The sequence below is a fragment of the Taeniopygia guttata genome, chromosome 1A (assembly GCF_048771995.1).
Source record: "Taeniopygia guttata chromosome 1A, bTaeGut7.mat, whole genome shotgun sequence".
NCBI lineage: Eukaryota > Metazoa > Chordata > Aves > Passeriformes > Estrildidae > Taeniopygia > Taeniopygia guttata.
This window is the reverse complement of record NC_133025.1, coordinates 56,359,638-56,377,801: the sequence shown is the minus strand read 5'-3', so window position 1 is coordinate 56,377,801 and position 18,164 is coordinate 56,359,638. Positions and strand designations below refer to the sequence as shown.

At 40.1% G+C, this 18,164-nt stretch overlaps 1 protein-coding gene across 3 annotated transcripts in view; it reads left to right on the top strand.

Annotated features, from left to right (window-relative positions):
• FAM180A (family with sequence similarity 180 member A) overlaps nucleotides 1-18,164 on the top strand; it is a 76,742-nt gene that overhangs the window by 18,284 nt on the left and 40,294 nt on the right. The gene's annotated exons all lie outside the window — the stretch shown is intronic.

Below are 18,164 nucleotides of genomic sequence, written 5' to 3'. Positions count from 1 at the left end.
CTTACCAAGACAAGAAAACCCCACCCATACTCAAATACTGCATTTTATCTCTTGCTAACATTGCCATTAATAATTTTTAACCATATTGGCAGAGAAAGTAAAATTATAAAAACACTCATCAAAGGACCAGAGGACAAAAAATAAAATCCTGGAGGCTAAACCTTGACTTTTAAAGAAGGATGTCAAAGGCAAACTGCAGCAGCTGGTCTCTTCGCTCTATTGAGTGCTTTGCAAGAGGGCACAATGCCTGACTTTAATTCCATTTCAAAACAAACAAAAAATTTGTTATTTCTCTGGAATTCAAACAACATTTCCTCTACTACGGGAAATATAAGAATGTATTTCTTTTTACATGCAGTTTTGTATGGTCAAAATTATCATGAAAGAGAAATATATATTTTTTTTAATCATTGTTAGTAATGAAACTTAAATATGTCCATTGGATACAGAACTGACATGAGTTTCACAAATGAGAAATTTGCATGCAGGACATTGACAGATTTTCATATTCCACCTTACAGCAGCAGAGAGAGATAAATTGCTGCATTGTCCTGGATATTTCTAATATTAAAAAGCAGAAAGAGCAATCATTTCAAAGACTGGAGCAACTTTGCCTTTTTCAGCACATGAGATATTCTCTCTTTCGTAAGATTTCCCCCACAGTTTCTGTAATATTGCTGAAGTTTCACCACTGGGACAGTAAAAGCCTGGATTAGCATTTGGGCTGAGGTCTAGATTATTACATTAGGGATGTTCCAATGAAAAGGATTTGCTGCTACACCAACCCCTTTTTTTTCTTCCCTTTTGGTTCTAGAAAGTTAACTTGAAAAAAAATTCTACCAAACAAAAACCAGTAGCTGGAATATATTCTCAAATACGTAAATTTAATTTAGTTCCACTATAATCCTGGTTAGAGCAGCTCTAAGAGTGAGCATCTGGTGGGAACAATAAGAAACTATATGTTAATGCATATTCCTCAGTCTATAGAGTGAGAGAGAAATTGGAAATGTGTACTCTTTAAAGGTAAAATCCACAGAGAGAAGCATTACCATTTATATTACTGAGGTGCCCTTTAGTGGAGATCCAAATTTATCTTACTGTATTACAATCTTTAGGCAATCTGTTCTCTTTGCAGGTCGGAAAGTGCTGTTTTGTATGCCCAACACAATGTTGCTTAGTTATTAATATTCACAACAATGTCAAAAAGGGATGGCACTGCTATTATTACACACAGTTTTAGTCTTCTTCCTGTCAAAGTTGGGAGTCACACTGGAAAAATTGAGATGGCACCTGGATGTGGTTTGTTTTACTCAGTATCCAAAGGCCAAATAATAAACTTCATGTGATATCAACTTTAGGCAGCTCAACTGAGCACAACTGGCTCTTGCAAAAGGTTGTTGAAGCCTGTTATCAACACATTTTCCTTCCAGATCAATATAACATTAATTATAACTAGCAACTATCAATGATACAACACAGTGCTCTAAACGTGGATCAATATTTCAGTGCTGCAGTGACTTTGGATTTGCCTCGGACGTGACAGTGTGGAAACAGAGCTCTTCCCAGGGTTTCTGTGCTGTCACATGGCCACCCATCCACTACATCCATTCATCTTCTGCTACAGCCCTGCCCAAGTGTGCCCACATGTAATTTGTCTGAGTGAATGGTGCCTGCTCTTGAAAAATCAGATAAAATGAGGTTATCCAGTGAGGTCTTCCCAGTTGTAAAACGAAGTCATTAATTTAGTCACCGTATTAGATGATGTTTTGTACTCTCTGAAACCAAGTTTCTTACCATTTTCTGTCTCAAATGTATTTAATTTAGTATGCTGGATGCTCTACCAAGTTGACAATGCCAATGCATCATTCATGCTCCACGAGCTTCACTTGGGACTCTTTTATTTTTCCAGCTTGCCAAAGTCTAGTTGTTTCACTAAGTGCTTTTCTATTTGCTTCGTTAAGTGACTTTTAGATCTCAGCATGGACCTAATTCTCCACCCTGCAAACTGGCCTGAGGTCAAGGAGCTGATCCCTCTTCCTTGCGTTTAAGCATTTTGTCTCTAAAGATCTATCTACAAAGAGACTTCCTCATTCTGTTATTAAAAGCAGCAAGGAGATATGGAAATACATATTTGTCTTGGCTCCCACCAGCTGCAGGGAAATTACCAGGTCCAATGTCACAATCTAAGTGATGGCTGCAAGAATTGGAGCTCTTTCATCCAACTACACTGCTGGATGAAACCCTGTAACTCTATGCTTGGAATCCCCGAGTTGGTATCATGTGAAGTTCCTTATTTGGCTTTGGATACTGACTAAAATAAAACAAAAAAAAAATAATCTCCTTATCCTTCCCCACCCTGAAAAGAACAACCTTGCTCAGGAGGAAGCTTGCTTGTGCTTGAGACAAAATCTTGCAATCACATTCATTCTTTTATCTCTCATGACTTGAATATATTTCAATCCCAAGTGATGAGAACAAGGAAGAGCAGGAAGGAAAGATTGTTTAAGGTGACTGAAAAATTATCAACCCCCAACAACATCTCTTAAAATCTGTCTTCAAAATGGCATCTTATCCTCTCTACAGCCACTGTTCTTCTGCAGAGCTTGCTGGGAAAGATCATGTAGTAGCAGAAAGGTAACTAAAGCCTTGCAACAGAAGACTGGAATGGAATCAATCCCACTGGACTGAGTGGAATCACTCAGTTTTAGTTATCCAAATACTTAAGACTAAAATACTAACAGGAAAGTCTATAAACCCCTGAGAAAATATAAGTAGTGAGCTAGAAGATGACAATTTAACAAGAGTAAGGGTTAGAGTGTTCTGTGGAGCAATCAAGGACAAAATTTCCTTGTTCCATTGGCTCCTGCCCGACTGTCAGACTTGGGAGGGTGAGGAAGGGATGTTGCATCATTCTTAGGCTGATCATTCATTATCATTCACCTCAAACAAATATTTAGGGGGCTGTGCAGTGGTGGCATATAAGTGCCAGAGACTATGAAAACCTGAACTGCCCCCAAAATCTTACCATGTGGCATTGTGCACAATCACTTGGTTCCATTGATGCTGCCTTCCAGATTTGTCCTTCATCAGTGAAGGCCTTGAAAAGCAAAGCTCTTTAACATTCCTTCCCTTGGTTTGCTCAGAAGGTCCTTTTCTGTATCATTCACACACTGGTTCTCTTTGCCTATGGACAGGCTAAGTGTGAATCACAATTTCCATTCCAGAGAAACTGCTGGTATTTTAGCATTTTTTAAAATAACGTGTTGGAAAGCTGACATATTTTGTTTTAACATTTTTGACTGGAATGAACAATGTTGATGTTCCCAAATTAGAATGTTTGTCTTGCTGAAGTCAGTTGGAGTTTTATTTGAAGTCAATTCAAAACGAGCCAGTGGTGCTGCAGGCTCCTGGCTTGCCACTCGCTTTGGGATGAAGCTGCAGTGACCTAGGGGAAGTTCAGGGTGGGATAAAGGAGTCTGGCCTGTAATGGAGCATGAGAAATAAGTCATGTGAATTCTGACATAATAGGATTTGAAGGGTTCAAGTAGAACATATTTCTGAATAGATGATTATGTCCTGCAGCCATTCTGTCTGGGAGAAGGGATGTACTGGCATGGCAGAGGCACAGGAACGGGACATTCTTACCCAGAGAACAGCAGTGCTGAGTCTCTACCATTGAAACTTGTTGCAGCAGGTCAGCATGTGTTTTGTTCCAAAAACAATCCAGAGCAAACTTTAAGGAAGAGGAGACAAGTTCATGGTGTGCAAGAAAAAAAAGAAAAGCACCAGTCCTGAGCCTGCTTTTCAGTGCCTGTTATTCAGTCTGAGAATTAAAAAACAACTTGCAGACAACAGGAGAGCAGCTCATTAGCTGCCTTCTTCTCCCAGGTCCTTCTCCTCCAGCACCTGCACAAATTGACTCAACATAGGCAGGGTAGGGTGCGGAAATATTAAGTCACTCTTTCTCTCTCTCCTTCCCCCTAAAATAATCCCTTCTCACTTGATGTAATTGACTCTTTTTCCAGGGAAAATTATTCTTTATTGAGATTAAGGGAGGGGAAAAGTAGAATAAACTTTTAATGTGAGTAGAGGGGTAGGGGGATGTAGCAGCTCACTCTCTTGAATACTGATGCTACTGTGAGGTTCTCTGTTTGCTGTGACAGGGCTACTCAGTGTGTGTGAGTTTGGTTAATAACTTGTTCAAAACAGTGTCAAGGACCTTGTAGTCTATGAAATATTCTATTTTTCTCCTATTCCAAATGGAAAAACAGCATCTGAGATTTCTTGTAGATATTTTCATGACACACAAAGCTGTGGGAAGCCCACCTTGTCATGGCAGGGACACAGGTCCTCTTAGGACTTGGAGAAGAACCAATGAGAGGAGAACAAGATGTTGGGAGAGAAAGCAAAATTCTCCAAGACAACTAGTCAGGGTAAACCAACTAATTGTAAGCAAAATAAAGCACCTGATCTGTGCAGAGTATGTCAGTTCCTTGTATTAATGTCAGAGCAGAAAGCATTCCATGTTTTAGCACGCACTGTTCATAAGAAAATTGTGCCATCTTGTGGGAAAATGTAGAAAATATCAAACCATACCTTCACATCCATTATGCAAAATGAAAGGCAGGTGCTTCCATGATCAGATATTTGAGGGAATAGTCAGCAAAGGGAAGTCCCCAGCCTGAGCACTGAAAGACCAAAACCTTGAAAAGACAAGTTCAGCTTCTTGACCTAAACACTTATGTGGGCTTTGTAGTTCTAAGACTGAGAAGACAAACTCAATCAGGTGATTTATTACTGAAAAGTGCCAGTCTGTCAGACTTTTCCCATCTAGCTGTGAACTTCCACAATGGGCTAATTCTTACCCAAAATAAATCAGTGTAGGCCAGCTAACTCGTACCATTCTAATTTGGAAGCATTTTAAGAAAAGAATATGCAGGTTGATCAGAAGAGACATAAATGAAAATTAAGGGAAAAGAAGACTATCAGAACTGGAAGAAGAAAACTTTAATCATCAGGGCATCAGTGGTTCTTGGCAAAGATCAAGCCCATGATATTTCGTATCCACGAGAATCCTGTTGTATTAGCAGTAAAAAATAAAACCTAGATAATAGCAACAAATGTCTTGGTCAGAGTTCAAACGCTCTACAGCAAATCCTTGGATTATTTATATATCTTGGAACAGTGATGCTTTTCAAACAGACATTTGGCCATGAATATTACTGGACTGCTGTTGCTCAGGAATCCTGCTGCAAGAGGCATCATGAGGCAGAAAAGATGAGAGAAAAGAGACTTGAATGTGTGGGGCCAGGGCATGGAGGCAGAGAAAAAAAGGTGGGGAAAGCAGCCCACTGTCCTAGAAAAGAATAAGTAGTACAAATTTTTGGCAGAGGAGGGCTGTGCTGTATCCTTCCTTCTCTGGTGCTTTCCACTGTCCCAGCCTGGCCCTGGTGCTGTGGAGGGAGCCCGAAGCCGCCTCTTAGCCCCTCTACTCACAGCTGCTTCAATAATTGCAGCACACTGCTTCTAAAGGGTGATGTTAATGAGCTCTGCTCAAGCTTCACAGCAGGGCTTACCCTTTGACAGGAAAAAGCATCACATGTGTCTTATTAGCTGCACTTCTTTCCCACAGCCACTTAAATAAGGCAAAGTATGGAGGAAAATTCTTGAATGCAAAAGAAGAAAACAAACAAGCAGGCAGGTCAGGACAAGATGCATTGCTATAAAGTCATATTTGGGACACACATGCTTTAAATATAAAAAACAACTGAGAGATGCTGGACAGTGGAAGGAAAAAGGATATTAAAAAAAATAAAAATAAAACACTGTCGGAAGTCTTAATAAGCAACAAAAAAGGAAGTCTGAAAACTTATGGGTTTTGCTGCTTGGAAAGCTTCCCTGTTTTTATTAACAGTCCCTTGAAATATAAGGGAAGGTTCAATGACAGGGAGAAAATTTTTAGTCTGGTTTGTTATTTTTCCATTAAGAATAAGGACAGCATGGAATAAGGAGAAGGTCAAGCATCAAAACAAGAAGAAAGTTCATGTGATATGTCCAAAATGTTGACAGAACCTACTTTAAGTGAGAGTAGGGCAGGGAGTAGGGCAAGACTCAAGGCACTGAACTTTCAAGCTAAGATGGAGATTCAGTGCATTCTGTTGCCTGGAAGTCAATATAGAGAGAGGGGCTCCAGAGACAAAAGTAAAGGATTTCTCTGCAATGATTGAATTTTGGCAGATTGAATCAGAACTTTGCTGTGGCCACATTGACATTGGGGATATTTGGTTCAGGACACCAGACTTACATGTGCTGGTTTTGGCTGGGATAAATTAATGTTCTTCCCAGTAGCTGGTATGATGCTTTGGATTTGTGCTGGAAACAGTGTCGATAACTCAGGGATGTTTTGGCAATTGCTGAGCAGAATTTACACAGAGTCAAGGCCTTCCTGCCACTCCTACCACCCCACCAGCACCTGGGCTGGGGGTGCACAAAGAGCTGGGAAGGGCCACGGCTGGGACAGCTGATCCCAAATGGCCAAAGGGATACCTCAGACCAAATGTTGCCATGCTGAGCACATAAACTAGGGGAAGCAGAAGGAAGAAGAGGGATATTGACTTCTACTCTTCCAATTCTCTCCCCCAGTCCACCCAGGGGGAATGAGCAGTTGTGTGGTTAAACCTTGGCATTATGTCTAGTCCAAAGTATGACTGCACGTGGGATGTTTGTGCCCTCAGCAATGTATTCTTCACCCTATTGAAGAACCTGGTTGTGCCAAACTGTTGCTCAGCACTCTCTGAAGTGAGCCTGGACAGAGTGCTGAGTAGCCACAATAACACTGACCCCAGGCTGACTCGGGCAAAGAGAGCTCTGAAAGTTTGGGGTTTTTGGCAGAGCATCTCCTTTGCCTGGGGCTGCCAGGAAGGGCAGAGAATGACAAATGTCAATCACACCATCCTCTCAACCAAAGCTGCCTTGTGGCACACAGGATTACGCACTGGCACACAGAAAGAGCAGAGCCAGCCTTGGCAACAAGGCTCTTGGAACCTACAGCCTTAATACTCAGGGCAGCCATGAAGGCTGATGGTTTTGCTGGTGCAGGAGGATGTCAGCCTGTACCAGCACCAAGTCCAAAGCAAAGACAGAACAGAAAATGAGCCACAAAGCTGGGATCTGGCCCTGATACTGAGAGGAAAGAGAGTGAGACAGAGAGAGAATTAGCAAGGAGTCAGCCTCAGCACCATGCTGCAGCAGGCTTTTTTGCACGTGAAGATGGATTATGTAAACCTATCCTGAACACATCATGCATTGGTGAGCTTCACTTAGGAAGGCTCAGGCTTTTAGCTCTATTAATTGGGGCTTCCTCTGATGACAGCATCAACTCTGCTGAAGGAAATAGGAATGTATTTGAATAAAGACCTAATCAGGCCAGTAGCAGCTACATATTCCCACTGCTGAATAGCCTCTTTGTCAATTCAGCACAGATGTTTGACTGTATCCTGCTTGACTTCCTTTTTATGCACAGCCTAGTGTGATTTTAAAAAAAATGCAGTAACAGTCCTCCATATTTGCTTTAAATTTCTCCCTGTTGGTTTTGACCTTTCTGAAAATATAATTACATGTGAGTTTTGACTAAGGAACATTTTTAATTCCTATAGTCTCTGACTAAAACAGGACATTGAGATCATTCACTGAGCTTGGGGAGCCCATGACAAGTGCTGGGGAACAGACAGAAAGGTCTATGGAGGAAAAAGAATATTTACAGGTCGAGAGTCCACAGTTCATCCCTTAGCATAAGCTGTCATTAGCCACTAGTTGATGTTCACTGGCTACATCGTGTACCTCTCGTTCTTGTTTCTCCTGGCAATAGACATTCTACTGGCCCCTTTCCCAGCCCAAGCTATTCAACTTAAGACAGTGCCAAACCACCAAATTTGATCCAATTTTAATCTCCCAAAGCTTGGGGTAGGGTTTTACTCTCATCTCTTGTTACAGGTTTCTTCTCATAACAATATTATTCCTTTCAAATATTCAGAATATACAAATTGTTGCTGTCAAATCTACATATTATATTATTTCAATTGTTTTCCTTTAGTTTTTCAGTCTAGCCCATGAAGAAATGAAATGTAAGTCCACTGATACTTGCCTCTTCTGACTTTTAGCTGGATTTATTGCTTGATTTCCTCCAGAGTCTTGACGACCTCCCAGCCATAGAAGTTTTAACAGATTCACTTCTCCCTGCCCCAGCTCTCTACTAAAACTGCCCTCTACTCTCCCTAGTGACACGTTCTGCTTGAATACCAAGTTGTTTAAAAAACCCAACCAAAGAAAAGAAAACAAAACAAAAAAAAAAAAAAAAAACAAACCCCCCCACACCCAACTGCAGCTATTTAACAGGGGATGGGCTGTTTTTCCCCTTGCACAGCCATGCACTGAGGTGGAGGAGGGAGGGCATAGCCTCATAGCCCATGGGGGAGCCAGTGAAGGTCCCAGAAACTGGGTAAAGGTGTGTGACTGATCACCTTATCCAGTAACCACCAGCAGATGAAGGAAAGAAGTTATCATATGGTTCAAAACCAGTTCATTGAGGTTTTAAATCCAACCTCCAAAACCCCGGCTGGCAATTTTTCATAATTTTTACTATGTTCCAGAAAGGAAAAGTAGGTGACCTTATTTCAGCTCATAGAAGTTTCCACCAGCCCCAGCACATTTTATAAGAGAGCTTCTCCCTTTTCTGCACTGGTGATGGCATCTGCTTTCTGAAGCTGGATCCAGTTGGTGCTAGGTTGTGTTATGGATGAATTGCACAGGCACTTTTCAGTCTGTGTCCTTTAAACCACATCATTTTTGAGAAGTAGACCACAGAATTTTTCTTGGCTGGATTTTCCCAGACTGTCTTGAGAATTTAGTCTTGCCAGATATTGTTATCCTGACCAGTGAAACTTTTCACTGCACTTACTTCCCTCTGCAAAGCAAGCAAGCTCAGGCTGGTGTATTTCCAAACACTGAATGTTATGTAGGATTTGTGCTGAAAAATCTGTGCTGGATTTATGTGTCACATGAACACCTCCATGATTCCACATATGCACATTTAAACCTTTGTGCTGTGTAGTGCTGTTCTGTGCTGTTCCCCAGCCATCTGTAGACACCATAGATTATACTATACACTCCATACCAATTTTCTTGTCCGCTGATTAGACTTTTTAAAATTTGGATCCGTGTGTCTTCCACATGGTTGTTCTTTAGCCAAAATCATCTGCAGATGAGTAGAGGAAAGAAAAATGGCTGCACAGCAGTGCTGCAATTGTTCCCTTACAAGGCCCTAGGATGATTACGCTGATGGTAGAGCACTTTCTCTTTGTCTCAGCACTCAATGAAAATAGATGCCCTCAAGTTTCACTTTTCTATTTCCGTGGCCTTTGTTCCCCTCACAAGCAACAATAAAAATTATTTTGTTTACACAGAGATGACATGATATCCCCTGACCCTAAAGCAAGGCTCCTGAATTTACAAATACTCCTTAATATTTTCACATGTGCAATCCCCAATTTCTGTTGCAATGCCAATGCACTGGGTGCTCAGTCCGCAGGATCAAAGACTCAGACAGTCACAAGCTGTGTGACTAATGACACAGAGTGTCAAAACTGTTTACACTACTTCAGGGTGAACTTTTAAGTTATTTAGATATGTAAACATGCAGGGGAAGACCAAAAATAATTTTTGCAAGGCCTTCTCTTGTTGAGGAACAAACCCACAAGATTTTAAAGGTCCAAGACCTGCAAGAGGACATAGATGTGTGAAGTGAAATTTAGGTGAGTACCAATCTTATAGCCTGATAATCTGCTGCTGGTCTGAAGAACTCCAGCAGAGTTTCCCAACACAGAGTGGTTAAGGTACATCCTGCACAGAACGTTTAGTCAGTTTTCTGAGGTAGGTGTGATTCTGCTTGGACTCACTGAGCTATCCCAGGACTAGAGAAAGTTGGCAAACGTTATTCCCCCACTGAGTTAAAGAGGGCAAAGTCAATCAACTGAGGAAAAAAAGGATTTATTGACTGACTCCTTTGGGTTACTTTATAACAAAATAACTATCTCATCAAATTTGCCTTAGGACCTGTGTGAAAATATAAGTCTTCATTTAGAAGAGACAAGTCTCAGTTCCTAACTCTAAATTTAGGTAATTTTAGCAGATTAAAGTCACAATTGCCATTCTTTGGTATTTGACTGAGTGAGCCAGAAAAAGGTTTGTCTGCCTGCCTGAGAGGAAGGGTACATGCCATCACTCTGTCTGTGTCACTGCACTGCCTGGGACATGATAGTATTTTGCACCCAGCCCCACAGTAAATGCCCAGCTCATATGCAATAAACCTGATTTTTCCCAGAAGTGTTACTCCTTGACATCCATTCATTAAATCATCAAGTAGTTCTCACTTTGAGGGTTTATTTATGACACATTACCAAGCATATTTTTATTGGGTTTACAATTAATTATTTATTGGTTTTCTATTTAGTTCCTGAAGGGCTGAATTTTTTTTTATTTTATCATGGCATAGTGTCAATGAGCAACTGCTGTTGTTGAAAACCTTATGAAAAGTATTTTCATATCTTTCTACCTTTATTTATAACAATACTAATTGGAGCAGTTAATAAGCCAATACCCACTTCCTACCTAAGGCTGCTTTTTATTGTTTCTTTTTGAACTGTGGCCAGGTTAGTAATTCATATTTAATATCCATTCTCTGGTGTCCTGATCTCAGCAGGTAGGGAGAGTGAGAAACACCTGCCTCCGAGAACTCAGATCTTTTACATTGTTTGCAGACTAGCACAGACGTAGGAATGAGCAGTTGTGGCAGCAAGGGGAAGCTGGGGTGATTTGGGGTAAAAAAGGAGCAAGGGCTTGTTATCAGTGAGCATTCACAAGGCAAGCTGCTGAGAAATGTGTGTGAGTTGGGGATTTTTTGGTTTTTTGTTTTTAAGAGGAAGCAGATGTAAAGTTCAAATATTATTTTTCAGCCTAATCCGTGCCTGGCACAGAGGAGGTTTCAGGCTCCTCGCCTGCTGTATTGCCTTGCCCAGTGAAACCTTACTGTGGCTGCTAATCCTGGGAGAAGGGGGACAGTCACCCTACATGCTTCCCTGGCAGGGTGGAGCTGCTGTCCTGCAGCTGGCACCAAGTGTGACACGTTCAGAATGAGAACTCTTGGGACAGCAATCCTTGGAGGTGGCACATTAAATCCTGTTAACACTGCTTCTTGAGGAGCAGAGTGAGCTCAGGTCTTCTCTGCTGGTGCTGCAGTTTAGACCAGCACTTCTGTGCTGCAAGTGAGAAGGATGCTTTTGTGATCATGAGGAGTCCCAGCGGTAGGAAGGGAAAATATGAGAGAGAATAATCCTCTGCTAAGGAGCTTGCAATTTAAATACAAGCCCATTGTTTCAGGATTTAATGAGATTAGTGCCATGCAACCTGCACACTGGGCAGGCTAACTCTGGCCTGCCTGGTCACCCTTCCCAGCCATCACCTCACTTAAATGACCTTGTGTGGAGGGGAGGCACCACAGCTGGCTTTTGCTCTCTGACAGGTCTGAGCACTGCAGTCCTTGTACCTCAGGTTATGTCAGCAGTATATTTCTCTTCCCTCCAACAGCACTGAGATTTTCAGTAGGCAAATGGCTCCCCAGACCCTATCCTTAGCTGATACTCCTTGCAATTTGCTGCTTTTTGGAGAGCACAGCTCCTTCAGGCTGCCTTTGGGTCACAACAGATCACTGCATAAACTGTGCCCTCCACACCTTCTCAACAAGATTCTCCTGCTTCAGGGGCTTTTTAAGGACTGATCTCAGTACTGGCAGAGCAGATGTCTAGCTGGAGTTTGGTACCTGAAAATAGACTATCATCCCGCAATTATCCACACACACTGATACAGCCAAGTTGCTTCCAGGGAACTTTTCCATAGCACCACATTTTTCCAGCTTATTCCTTTCTTATCCCCATTAAGGCACATTCCCACTTCTCTCTTTCAGTCTTTTATAACTTTATCAACCCAAACTGAGCGCAGTATTAAAAATTGTCACACCCAGGTTATTCCATGTTTATCATGTAGATATATTAAAGGAGATAGTATATCTATCTACTTTATCTGCTACTATCTATCTGCTTTAAATATATCTACAGTAAAAGTAGATCTATTTCCTTTTATAACTAAAACACTTCACTGTGTTGCCTGCCACTATTATCCTGTTTAGAGGGTGGCTGTGCTTAAGGAACAGTTTCTGTCACTCATGGTATCCCAGAAAATATTCTTATATAAAACATCAAGTATCATTTCCATATGAAGCTTAGAAGTATTCTTTTCTGGGTGTGAAAAGAAGAATATTTTTCTCTTCCAGCATTTTTTATCCAGACACTGAGCTTTTAGGGTTTGTTTACTCTGTAACTGGTGGAGTCAGTGCTCTGGAGTTACATTCCTGTGAAATTACTTAGTGTGAGTTGGGGTGATCACCCAGGAATATGCAGCAAGCAAAATAACAGTGCTTCAATTAAAAGAGTGCCTAGGTTCACTGCTTTATGAGGTCTTGTTATTTAATTACCAGCACATAGATCAGCAGTGATTCAATGTTCTAGGGTGAACCTGATTTTAACAAGAGGACTGGACTAGATGATCTCTAGATGTCTCTTCAACCCTAACCATTAATGATTCTGATAAAGCAATATAGCAATTTATGTAATAATTAATTCAGTGAATTATTTCTAAACAGAGAAAATAAATTACAAAGTACTTCAGCTCTTTCATGCAAATAATAGAGATGTTATATTTGATTTCATGCAAAATATTCACATTCAGCTTCCCAGTATAAAAGTCCAAAGGTAATTGGAGAGTAGCATTGTGGGTATGTTTGGATAATTACTTGAAATCAAGGACCTGTAAAGAACACATTTATTTCCAGCTTTACACCACCTTCATTTTCAGTTTGAAGAGGACAAGTACAACAATAAACATTCTGAAAGCCTCTTCAAATTCACAAGAGGTGCCCAATATTATTATTACAATGGGTCTTAAAAGCACAGAGCAGATATTAATATCTTCTTTCATTTCATTTCTGCATTTACTGAAGCAATAGTTTTATGAAAATTTGGTATTGCTGTCACTGCCCTTTCCTGCTGAAAACATTTACCACCATATTCACCATCAGTCTTTCTTTCAACAGCATCTGTTTAAGGAAAACCGAATCTTTTATTTATTCTCTTCATAGCTTAATCTTTTTTTTCCCCCCATTATGAATGGGGGAAATGAATGAAGACAAGTCTTAAAAGAGAAGTATGTTACAAAACAGAGCAGCCCAAAAAAAATCGGGTTTTAAAATTTTTTCATTCTACCCCATCAAATATGGTTTCCACTACATGACAGAGAGCAGGGAAAACTAGAGAAGGCACTGCACTAGTGAAAGACAAATAGCTTTTTATACTGTGTAATATATGCTTGGGTTTACAATGCAGGAAATACTTAAGCCTGCTGTGATTCAAGGTTCATATGAAAACAAGCAAGTCCTCTGATCTACAAGGAAATAAACCACTTCAGTCTCAGGTTATCAACTGTAGCAGTGATGGGAATGCTCCCTCCTTGTTTCTGCATTCATGATGTTTCTTTTACACCTCTATAAAGAGATGCTCATCTACCAACATGAGAGTTCCAATAATCTTGGAACACAGAAGAATTATAGGCAAAAAATGGCCTCACATGAAAGTGGCTATTACATCTCAGATTTCCATACAATTCTTCAGCACCTGAGAGATCCTTAAGAAGGTCCACACTTAATGCATTATCATAACCTACTTCTATTGCAGTTTGAGAGCTCTGAAAGAGCTCTTCACCCCTGTGTCCAGCAATTACTGATACTGCTATAAAAGCAATATCCCTGACATGAAGCACCCAAGGCCATTTTGTGCTATAAAATAGCACATCTGCTGAGTTGTTGGCTGGACAGTGCAGACTTGCTGTCATGGAATAGTTCCACGCAGTGCAGTCCACCTAGGAATGACTGTAATCAAAAGCAACTGATTTACTCTGTTGAAAATTATTGAAATCTTTCATGCTTGCTGTTGGTCTTATGAATGATGTCATGCATTGTCATGAGAAGAGTGCCTTTAAATAGCTCATGGCATTTCCTGTGTTTTGGCTATTTCCAGAATCCATGCTTCCCATATTTCAGAAGGATCCTTCTCAGAAACATAGATGTGATTCATTAGCTATTCCAAGAGTATAATGATAACAGGGCATTTCCCATTCAGGGAATATTTATCTAGGAAAAGTTTGTTCTTCTTTGTGCTCATGCAATTCCTCTGTCATACCACGGTGTATTTGTACAATCAAAAACTTTACCAACTACATCAACAATGTCAACTAAAAAGTAAAAAAAAAAAAAAAAATAGGACATGTAACCTGACAGTTTAGACCCTTTGAGTTGGGTCTCTTCACGCCATTCTATAAGATCACAGAATCATAGAAAAATTCGGTCCAGAAGGGACTCTGGGGATCATCTGGTCTATTCTCTTCCTTAAAACCTTAAAACAAGGATACTTTCAAATTTAAGTCCATGGAATGCAGAAAGCATTAAATATCTCAGGTATAACTACTGGAGCTGGAACCAAGAAACATCTGCTCTTGTAGTTCTCATAAAAAGGAAAACCAAAAAGCATCTTGGGAGGAAAGTGAATTTATCTGGTGGTTTGACAGGAGTCACTCAATGGCATTGGGTGTGCCATTTCATTCAAACCAGGATTCTCCACCAGGATGCCAGTGAAGTGTTCCATGTGGGCATTAGCATCTGGATCCTGGCACAAACTCCCCTGCTGTTAAAACAAAGAGTCCCTAGATGTCAAAATTTCTCTTCACCCATTCTCTGGCCTGTAAGTGATGCTCCTATAGTGGGAGCTGTCTCAGACTTCCAGTACTCACCCAGAAAAATGAACTAACAATGGAAAGAGTTACATGAGGCTGAATCTTCAGCCCAGCATGGCAAAAGATTTTCTCAGCAATATAATATCCCTTTTTCCTAGCTGAGATGTGAACCATACACAGGTGGGTTTACTGCTCCTTACAAAAGTTTTTTTGAGCCTTGAAGGCAGTAATAACACGGCTCCACCATGATTCTTAAATAGATATGAAGCATTTTGAGGCATAAAAAACTAAATTTCCAGTTTTACTTTGCCAGGAATACATGATCAATTATCTGTCTGCTTCAGTGGTGTTCATCATTTCAAAGCTGTAAGTACAAAGAAAATGCAGCCTCTTTGTGTGTATACTGCCCAATTATAAAACGAGTTAATGAACCTGAGAGATTAAACATAAGACATTTTCAAATAAACATAGAAAGCAAAAGGGCACCAAGTGCAATTCGTGCTGCCATTTCTCTGCTGAAGTATTTATAAGCTTAATTTGCCTGTATTTGAGTTAGCAGTCAAAGCAAATATTAAAACACCTGAGAGCTAAATTATCTAATATATCAACACAAATTCAGCCCTTTGCTTGCCTACAGGAGCTTGTCTTTAAGACAAACCCATAACAGTTTCTTCCTGGAACAGTCATAGGTGTTTTCATTTAGACTTTTTTTTATTAGAAACCCTTCACAACCCTGGGTTAAAGATAATGGGCAAAACGTGAAAATGGTTTTTTTTTTCCTTTAAAAAAGGGTGCAAATCTTTATAATTTTGTTCTTTCCTGTGTGGCTTCAGATTAAAATATTGATGTCTTGATAATGAGACACTGTTTTATGAGATACATTAATCTCAGCTGCACCTTCTGAAAGCGCAGCCACTGGTTAAAGCCCGGTGTGCTTTGCACAGACATAAAAACAAAGCTTGTGTGAGGGATTATACAAATTTAGTGGCAGAGCCGAAGGCACAGAGTATGAATTCCTGTGAACTCAGCAGGTTTTGTGGTACTGAGTGCATTCTTTCTGCTGTGACGGGTACCTTACCTGTGCCCATTTGCTCACATAACTGTGCTCTAAGTCTTGGAGATCTCTTTACCTTTTCATTTCAAACATCCATAGGGCTATGAAGGTTCCATTTATGCAGAGATTTTCCTCATTTTCAGAAAGGTTGAAAGCCTTTTCATGGTGACACATATTTGGCATGTATGAGTTTAGGTATGGTCAGAGATTTTGAGGTACATGATATGTTCCTGTTATGTTCAGAATCATAGAATCACGGAATGGTTTGATTTGGAAGGGGCCTTAAATATCATCCAAGTCTCTCCATGGGAATGGATACCTGCCACTAGACCAGGTTTTTCAAAGCCCCCTCCATTCTGGCCTTCAGCACTTCCAGGGATGGGGCATCCACAGCTTCTCGGGGCAACCAGTTCCACTGTCTCTCACAACTCTCACAATGAAGAAATGCCTTACTGCTGTTTCATTTTGTCAGGAACTTCAGGTTACCTGGAGCATGTGTAGAGCATCAATGAGGAAAATGAATTTTGGAACAAATTTAGAAAAGACTTGTCAAAATCACAAATTTGCATTGTTTACCAAGATGGGACAGCTTCCCAAATGTTTAAGTCAACCACATCATTAGATGTTCACTGGAGCAAATATGGAATTGATTGGAACCAAATTTCTGACTGACGCTTTGCCATAGATCACCTTGTAGGACTTTCAAAGTTCCTTTTGATGTTTGATAGGATGGTTAAATTCCAATCATGAAGATGGCCTGACCTAAAAACGCCTTCTCCTGCCACCCAGTAGTAGATTGTCAGGATGTGTGGAGAGGTCCCAGGAGCAGTGGGGAACACAGCAGAGATGTTGTGTGGCTGTTTCAGCAGTGCTCACACACTGGTATTTTGTACACCTAACACCTGGTTGCATGGCAGTGTGATGGGCATCCTAAAATATGGAATGTTCCAGCAATAGGTATGTGTGATTCAGCTGCAAAGCACCATGAACCAGTTGGAAATGCAACATCAGTCCATTAAGAATGGAAGCACTTTAGTATTATTTAAAGTTCAGTATTTGTAATTACTTGTTTTTAGCTCTTTTTGATGATTGTTCTTTCCTTTTACTTCAGAACAGATTTAGGCTTCAAAAGCCTTAACAAATTGCAACTATATCCAAATCTACATATTTCTTTCTGTATTCATCCAGCCACAAGGAATGTAAAGTAATTTCTTGTTTCCTTTAAATGTTTATAAAATAAATCACACGAATCTGCAAATTTATCAGAACAGATATCTTGTGGTTAAAGTATCCAGCATATGGAACATGTTCCATGATAGAGAAAATACTTGCTACTAAGTAATTCCACATTTTAATTATATTTTTAGAAATAATTTTTTTAAAGCTTTATTGTATTTTGAAAATGTATGTTTATGGTGGTGCTCAAAAAAAGAATTCAAATAGCATTTCTAATTTTTTTTTCCTTGTGGATTCAAACTCATGCCTTTAATCTTACCTAAACTTTGAAATAGGGGAAACACAGCTTGTGCCTCCTAGTTCAAGGAGAAGTTAGAAAAATCTTGGTACAAAAACTGAAAAAAAGTTTAAGGAAGTCTGGAAGTCTGGAGCTATCAGAAAGTGGGAAATATAGCTTTCAAATTAAATATGAACCTCTAAATTTGAAGTCCAACTTATTTCTTCAATTTCATCAGGATTAGGGCTGAGTCCCATGCCCTGTGTCATTCCTTCACCCTCTTTTGGCAGCAGCCACCCATCATAGTGAGGCATACAACAGATCTAACCCCAGAACAGTGCTTGCTCACTTGAGTTACAATATTTTCTTTCCACCTCACAATTTGAGATTTGTTTTACAAATGCGTCACACTGTACATTAATGTCTTATGGTTCAACCTTTTTCAGTGGTTCTACAAATACTGATCTGTACTTAACAGATATTTTCTTTCTTTTGACTGTATGTAGCCCTCACATAGTTACAGATACTGGTAGAAGGGCTTTTACCCTGTAGAGAGAATTTTAGTCTTGCAATCAGTCATATATTGAAATTTCCCTTTTGGGAAAAAAGGAATTTCATGCAGTTGTGGGGCAAGACATCTTAAATATGAAAACAGCCCCAGGTCTAGGCAAATGGCCATAAAGCTGTAAAGAATATGACATCAATTTTCTCCAATTAAAACCAAACAAAACAAGCAGGCAACAAACAACAACATACAGCACAGAC